The sequence below is a fragment of the Fukomys damarensis genome, unplaced genomic scaffold (assembly GCF_012274545.1).
Source record: "Fukomys damarensis isolate Sample0158 unplaced genomic scaffold, DMR_v1.0_HiC HiC_scaffold_27, whole genome shotgun sequence".
In the NCBI taxonomy this organism is placed as follows: Eukaryota; Metazoa; Chordata; class Mammalia; order Rodentia; family Bathyergidae; genus Fukomys; species Fukomys damarensis.
In genome coordinates, this window is record NW_022900939.1 from 16,751,155 (window position 1) to 16,757,569 (window position 6,415).

Below are 6,415 nucleotides of genomic sequence, written 5' to 3' on the forward strand. Positions count from 1 at the left end.
TTACACATTTATAAATGTATGAGAATGTACTTGTCGCTGATTTATTCAAATATATTTACAGAGAAAATTCACACGTACTTAACTTTTATATAACCAAACCAAGACAACTTCTGCTACCAAGCAAAATTGGAAATATGAGAAAAGACTGCTGGCCAGGCGCCTGTAATCTTAGGTCTTGGGAAACTGAGGCAAAAGGATCAGGTGTTCAAGGCTAGCCTGGGCAACATAGCAGGACCCAATCTCAAAAACAAACAAACAAGCAAAACAACAAAACAAAACAAAAAACAAGAAGACTGCTATCAGACCTTCAGTAATAAATATATTATGATATTATATTGGGAGCTTTGACTGCCATGCAGTAAAAATAAATTTAAAAGGCAATAGCTGCTGGATGTCTACATGCAAAATAATGAACTTGGTCCCTTATTTTGCAATACATACATAAATTAACTCAGGCCAGGGATTTAGCTCAGTTGGGTTCATGCCTGCCTCTCAAGCACAAGGTCCTGAGTTCCACCCATGGTACAAAAAAAAAAAAAAATTAACTCAAATTGAATTAAAGATCATAGACCAATTGCAGTGGTACACACCTGGAATTCTAGCACTCTGGGATCTTGGAGCAACTTAGGGAGATCCTGTCTTAAATAAATAGGTCAGTGCTCACTTCAGCGCCACATATACAAAAATTAGAATGGTACAGAGAAGATTAGCATGGCCCCTGTGCAAGGATGACAGGCAAATTCGTGACAAATTGAATTAAAGATCATAGACCAATTGCAGTGGTACACACCTGGAATTCTAGCACTCTGGGATCTTGGAGCAACTTAGGGAGATCCTGTCTTAAATAAATAGGTCAGTGCTCACTTCAGCAGCACATATACAAAAATTAGAATGGTACAGAGAAGATTAGCATGGCCCCTGTGCAAGGATGACAGGCAAATTCGTGAAGTGTTCCATATTTCAGGGGGAAAAAAGAAAACAGAAAGAAAAAATGGAAACAAAGCTTTTGTATATAAGGAAGAGGGGCTGGGAGGGGTGGGTAGGGAAAAAAAGAAGCAAGATATATCATGTACAGGTACAAATTCCCTATGATGAATGTTAATAGTATGTACCAATAAATGTTTTTGTTAAAAAATAAATAAAATTGCAGGGCGTGGTGACGCACACCTGTAATCCCAGCACTCGGGAGGCTGAGGCAGGAGGATCGCTGTGAGTTCAAGACCAGCCTGGGCTATACAGTGAGCCCAGGTCAGACTCAACTATATAGTGAAACCCTGTCTCAAAAAAAAATAAAAATAAAAATAAATAAATAAATAAAATGATCAAAGGACTTCAATAGACATTTCTCCCAAAAAGATACACAGAGGCCCAGGAAGCACACAAAAAGATGCATAAGGGCTGAGGCAATAGCTCAATGGTAGAATGCTCACCTAGCATTTGCAAAACCCTGAGTTCAGCCCCCAATAAAACCTATATGCACACACACACACACACACACACACACCAATATGTTATCTCTTCAATTATCAGCAAATGCAAATCAAAACCATAAAGTAAGGTATCACTATCTCACACCCATTAGGATGACCATTGTCAAAAACAACAAAGAATCAGGAAATAAGTGCTCTCTCAAGGATGTGGAGAAATTGGACCCCTTCCATATTGTTTTGGGATTGCAAGGTAGTGTGGAGTTTCCTCACAACATTAAAAATAGAAACATCACATGATCCAGCACTTCTGAGTATATATTTAAAATAACTGAAAGCAGACATTGGGAGAGATATATTTGCACATCTGTTCTTCCCGGTGTCATTCATAATAGCCAAGAGATAGAAACAATTCCACTTACAGAGAACATCTAGGGTGGGAGTGCTAGGGGTGGAATCCAGGGCCTTGTACTCTACACAATCAGAGAAATTTCTCTCGTAACAGACTACGGAAAGGAACGCTGAAAGTAGAGCCTTAGAATCCAGCGTTTTTCACATGCTGGGCAAGCACTGCATTGCTGAGCTACCTCTGCAGCCCAGCGTGTTTTTATACCCCTGAGGTCCCGGGTCCCGTTGTGCAAGTCTGACCGCGGGTGGCCTGGAGACTGTGTGTGATGGAGCCCTCGAGTAAAACCCTGGCTAGCAGCACTTTACACGTGCTGTCCACGTGGTTGCTGGAAGAAGCAAGCACCATTCACGTGACGCCACTGGGGGAGGACAGGGAAGTTCACACTTGGTTTCTCCATGGCATCTAATTCCCTGTGCCTTGTGAACCACATCCCCAGCCCTTTTTGGTTTTTTGTTTTGCTTTGTTTTATACCGGGGATCGAATTCAGGCCCTTGCGCTTGCAAGGCAGGTGGCAGAACCACTGAGCTAAATCCCCGGCCCCATGTTTGTATTTTTTTTTATAGTGAGGCAGGGTCTATGTCACACTAAGTTGCTCAGTCTGGGTTCAAACTCAATTCTCCTGCCTCAGCGTTCCAGAATGCTGAGCTGATAGGCATGCTCATTTTATTTATTTTTCTCATTAAACTTTGTTTGAGTGGGTCTCCGAATTCTGTGATAGATTTCTGGTCAAGTTGTTTCTGCTGAAAAGAGCTAATTTTAGGGGCCGGGGATTTAGCTCAGTGGTTCCGCCACCTGCCTTGCCATTGCAAGGTCTTAAGTTTGGTCCCTGGTACCAAAAAAACAAACCAAACAAAAAGTGCTAATTTTAAAAGCTAATAACTTAAAACTGCCCCACCACAATGGTCCACAAAACATTCTTTCCTTCTGGAGTTTTTGCAATGCCTTGTTATCATCGACCAGTCTTACTACTAAACTTAAAATGCCAACTGGGAGAAACAGTTCCGAGACCGGTCTTCCCTCACTGATGAAGACTGGGGTGGCAGGTGTTAGTGACAAGATTCATTTAGCCTTTGGAGCTTTCTGGGCAGACTCGGTGACCTGGCCAGCTCCAGCAGCCTTCTTGTCCACTGCTTTGATGAAACCCACAGCGACTGTCTGTCTCATGTCACAGACAGTGAAACCATCCAGAGGTGCGCAGTCAGAGAGGCTCTTGACACACACAGCTCGCCTGGAACTATGACAATGATGGCAGCATCACCAGATCTCTAGAATCTGGGGCCATCTTCCAGCTCCTCACCAGACCACTGATCAATCTTTTCTTTCAGCTCAGCAAACTTGTGAGCGATGTGAGCCGTGTGACAATCCGGGACAGGGGCACAGCCAGCACTGATCTGGCTATCACCTGAGCACCTGATCAGGACAGCCACCTGAGCAGTGAAACCAGCTTCTTCCATTTGTGCTGTCAGCAGCAAAGTTGCCATGACAAATATCTTTGACAGACATGTTCTTGATGTTAAAGCCCACATCGTCCCCAAGAAGAGCCTCCCTCAAAGCCTTATGGAGCATGTCAACAGACGCTGTGTCAGTTGGGACAGTGGAATGAAGGTAACCACCATGCTGGGTTTAAGGATACCAGTCTCCACCCAGCCCACAGGGACGGTACCATTGCTGCCAATTTTGTAGGCATCCTGGAGAGGCAGCTACAAAGGCTTGTCAGTTGGGCGAGTGGGTGGCAGGATACAATCCAAAGCTTCAAGCGGTGTGGTCCCACTGGCACTGCCATCTTACGAGCGACCTTCCATCTCTTGAACCCAGGCACATTAGCACTTGGCTCCGGCACGTCAATACCTTTCCAACCAGAGATCAGCACAAAAGCTACCGAGTCGGGGTTGTGGCTGGTTTCCTTCATGTAGGTGCTGGCTTCCTTAACCATTTCCTCGTATCTCTTCCGGCTGTAGGTGGCTTCGTGGAATCTATTTTGTTAACACCAACAGCGAGTTGTTTCACCCCAAGCATGTGAGCCAGAAGGGCACGCTCACAGGTCTGTTCTTGGAGGTACCAGCTGCAAATTCACCAACACCACCAGTAACAACCGGAACGGCGCAGTCAGCCTGACAGTCATGTTTGTGATAAAGTCTCTGCGTCCTGGGGCATCAATGATAGCCACATAAACACTTGCTGGTCTCAAATTTCCATAGGGAGATGCTGATGGTGATACTATGCTCAAGCTCAGCTCTCAGTTTATTCAAGACCCCGATGTGCTTGAAGGAACCCTCTCCCACCTCAGCAGCCTCCTCAAAATTTTCAGTGGTTCTTTTGTTGATGCCACCACACTAGTAGATCAGATGGCGGTAGTGGTGGACTTAACCCAAATCCACGTGTTTGAGGATGACAGTATTCAAGTGGATCTTTTCTTTCCTATGTTGGCTTTGATTTAGTGGTGGTTTTCACTACACCTGTGCTTTTCAGGCAAACCTATTGGGAAAAAAGCCCAGATGCTCATTTTCATCTGTATCTTTGCTCTGTAGTATTCTGGAGCTATAAGTATGACAGCACTAGAGTTTTGTAGGTCCTTCAAGTGAATTATCAGACCCAAGGACAGCTTTGGGGATCCCTGGGGCAGACGGAAACGCCTGTCAATTTGCTCCATTCGTTTGGCCAAGGCCCTCCTGGCTTTCTCTAACATAAGTGTATCTTTTTCCTCTGTAATTAAAAAATATTCCACTAGGCATGGTGGTGCACACCTGTAACCTCACCATCCGGGGAAGCTGAGGCAGGAGGATTTCAAATTCTAGCCTAGCCTGAGCAATTTAGTGATCTAGGAAGAACCTGTCTTACAATAAAAAAGAAAAAAGGCCTGGGATTGTAGTTAAGTCAAAGTATCTAATTTCAATCCCCAGTACAATAGATTTAAATGTAAGTATTCTTATTCTGTGAAGTGCTGCTTCGATACTGCATGTCTTATTTCCAACATTCTTCCACATAATTGTTTTAGTATTTAGTACCCCGCTAATTCTTCAGTGCTTCCTTGCTTTCTGATACTGAAAGAGGATGTTGCAAACACATCCTGTCTTTCTTTGCCCCTGCTCAAAATGAACCATTTCTCCACACAGCCCTTGTTCCTTTACTTCCTCTGATCACTAATTCCAGACAGAATCATCTACTGCCTTTAGGAACAATGACTAGACGACTCAGGGGAAAAAATCCAAACTACCCTCAGCTTTGAGAATCCCTGGTTGAACAGGGGGTGGGGTGCGAACCTGTAATCCCAGCACTGGGGAAGCTGAAGCAGGAGAGTCTTGAGTTTGAGCCCAGCCCGGACAATTTAGCAAGACCCTATCTCAAAATCAAAATAATCGCATTTTAAACGGTCTGGAGGTATAGCTCAATGGTAAAGTGCCCCTCTGTTCCATCCCCAGTATTCCAGCTGGGTATGATGACATTCCCCTTAATCTTAGGTACTCAGGAGACTGAGGCAGGGGGGTTACAAGCCTGAGGTCAGCCTGGGCAACTTAATCAGATTCTGCCCCAAAATAAAATTTTAAAAGGGTTAGGGTATAGCTCTGTCATAGAGAACTTGCTCAGCATGCATAAGCCCTGGATTCAACCGCTAGAACAGGAAGAAAAGAGTCCTGGGTTGTCGATGAATCTTTGGGTATTTCCCTGAAGAAAACTTCAGACGTGCGCGCTTCCCCGGAAAGGTAAATGTCCTACGTATGGACACATTCTCCTTTGCATTCTGTGGCCTTTGGTTTACATCCAAAGAACCTCAAGTTGTACATCTAAGTAGCCAACATCCTCTCACCTTGCAAATGCTACTCGCGGAGTCAGAGTCGACTACCCCGTAACTACACAGAAGCCTCCTATGGTTACACCCAACCCACCTTTTCTCTTTCATTTCAGATCAGACTCACATCATAGTCCGGCAGCTCCACAGGTCTCTCCTGATTCCCTTCCTGTTCTGCCTCACGGGGATTTCCCTTAGGAAGTTACAAGCACGGGGCTGGGGATTTGGCTCAGTGGTGCCGCCGCCTGCCTAGCGAGCTCAAGGTCCTGAGTTTGATCGCTGGTGCTACTACTACTCCTAATAATAATAATAAATAAATAACGTGTACATTTGATCCCGCTCTGACATCAGCTCCTAGAATCTGGGCGAGCGCAGAGATCACAGGCGGGAGGAGGAATTATCAGCGGCGGGGGGCAAACGCGATAACCCAGGTGACACAACAGTAGCTTGGAGCAGGATGGGGACAGTAGGGGTGGAGAGAAGTGATCCAGTTTTTACTTTCTTTCAAAGATAGAAATCAATGACAAACAAAACAAAGCAAAAAATAAGGCAGTGGTGGTGGTGCCTATCTGTAACTCCAGCGATCTAAAGGCTGAGGTAAGAGAATCACAAGTTCTTTGCTACATAGTGAGCTCAATGCCAGCTTGGATTACATAGCTCAGTGGTTCGGCCACCTGCCTTGCAAGCACAAGGTCCAGAGTTTGATCCCCGGTACCCAAGGGAAAAAAAGAAAAAAGAAAAGAAGAGAGAGAGAGAGAGAGAGAGAGAGAGAGAGAGAGGGGGGGGGGGGGG

At 45.0% G+C, this 6,415-nt stretch overlaps 2 non-coding genes and 1 pseudogene across 2 annotated transcripts; 2 read left to right on the top strand and 1 right to left on the bottom strand.

Moving 5' to 3' along the window:
• The first annotated feature begins 656 nt into the window (after window positions 1-656).
• LOC117283587 lies at window positions 657-763 on the top strand. The gene has a single exon (XR_004514616.1). It is a non-coding gene; the product is annotated as a U6 spliceosomal RNA (small nuclear RNA).
• A 93-nt stretch (window positions 764-856) lies between these two features.
• On the top strand, window positions 857-963 carry LOC117283582. The gene has a single exon (XR_004514611.1). It is a non-coding gene; the product is annotated as a U6 spliceosomal RNA (small nuclear RNA).
• A 1,702-nt stretch (window positions 964-2,665) lies between these two features.
• Window positions 2,666-4,283, bottom strand: LOC104854265 (annotated as a pseudogene).
• Between the last annotated feature and the right edge of the window lie 2,132 nt (window positions 4,284-6,415).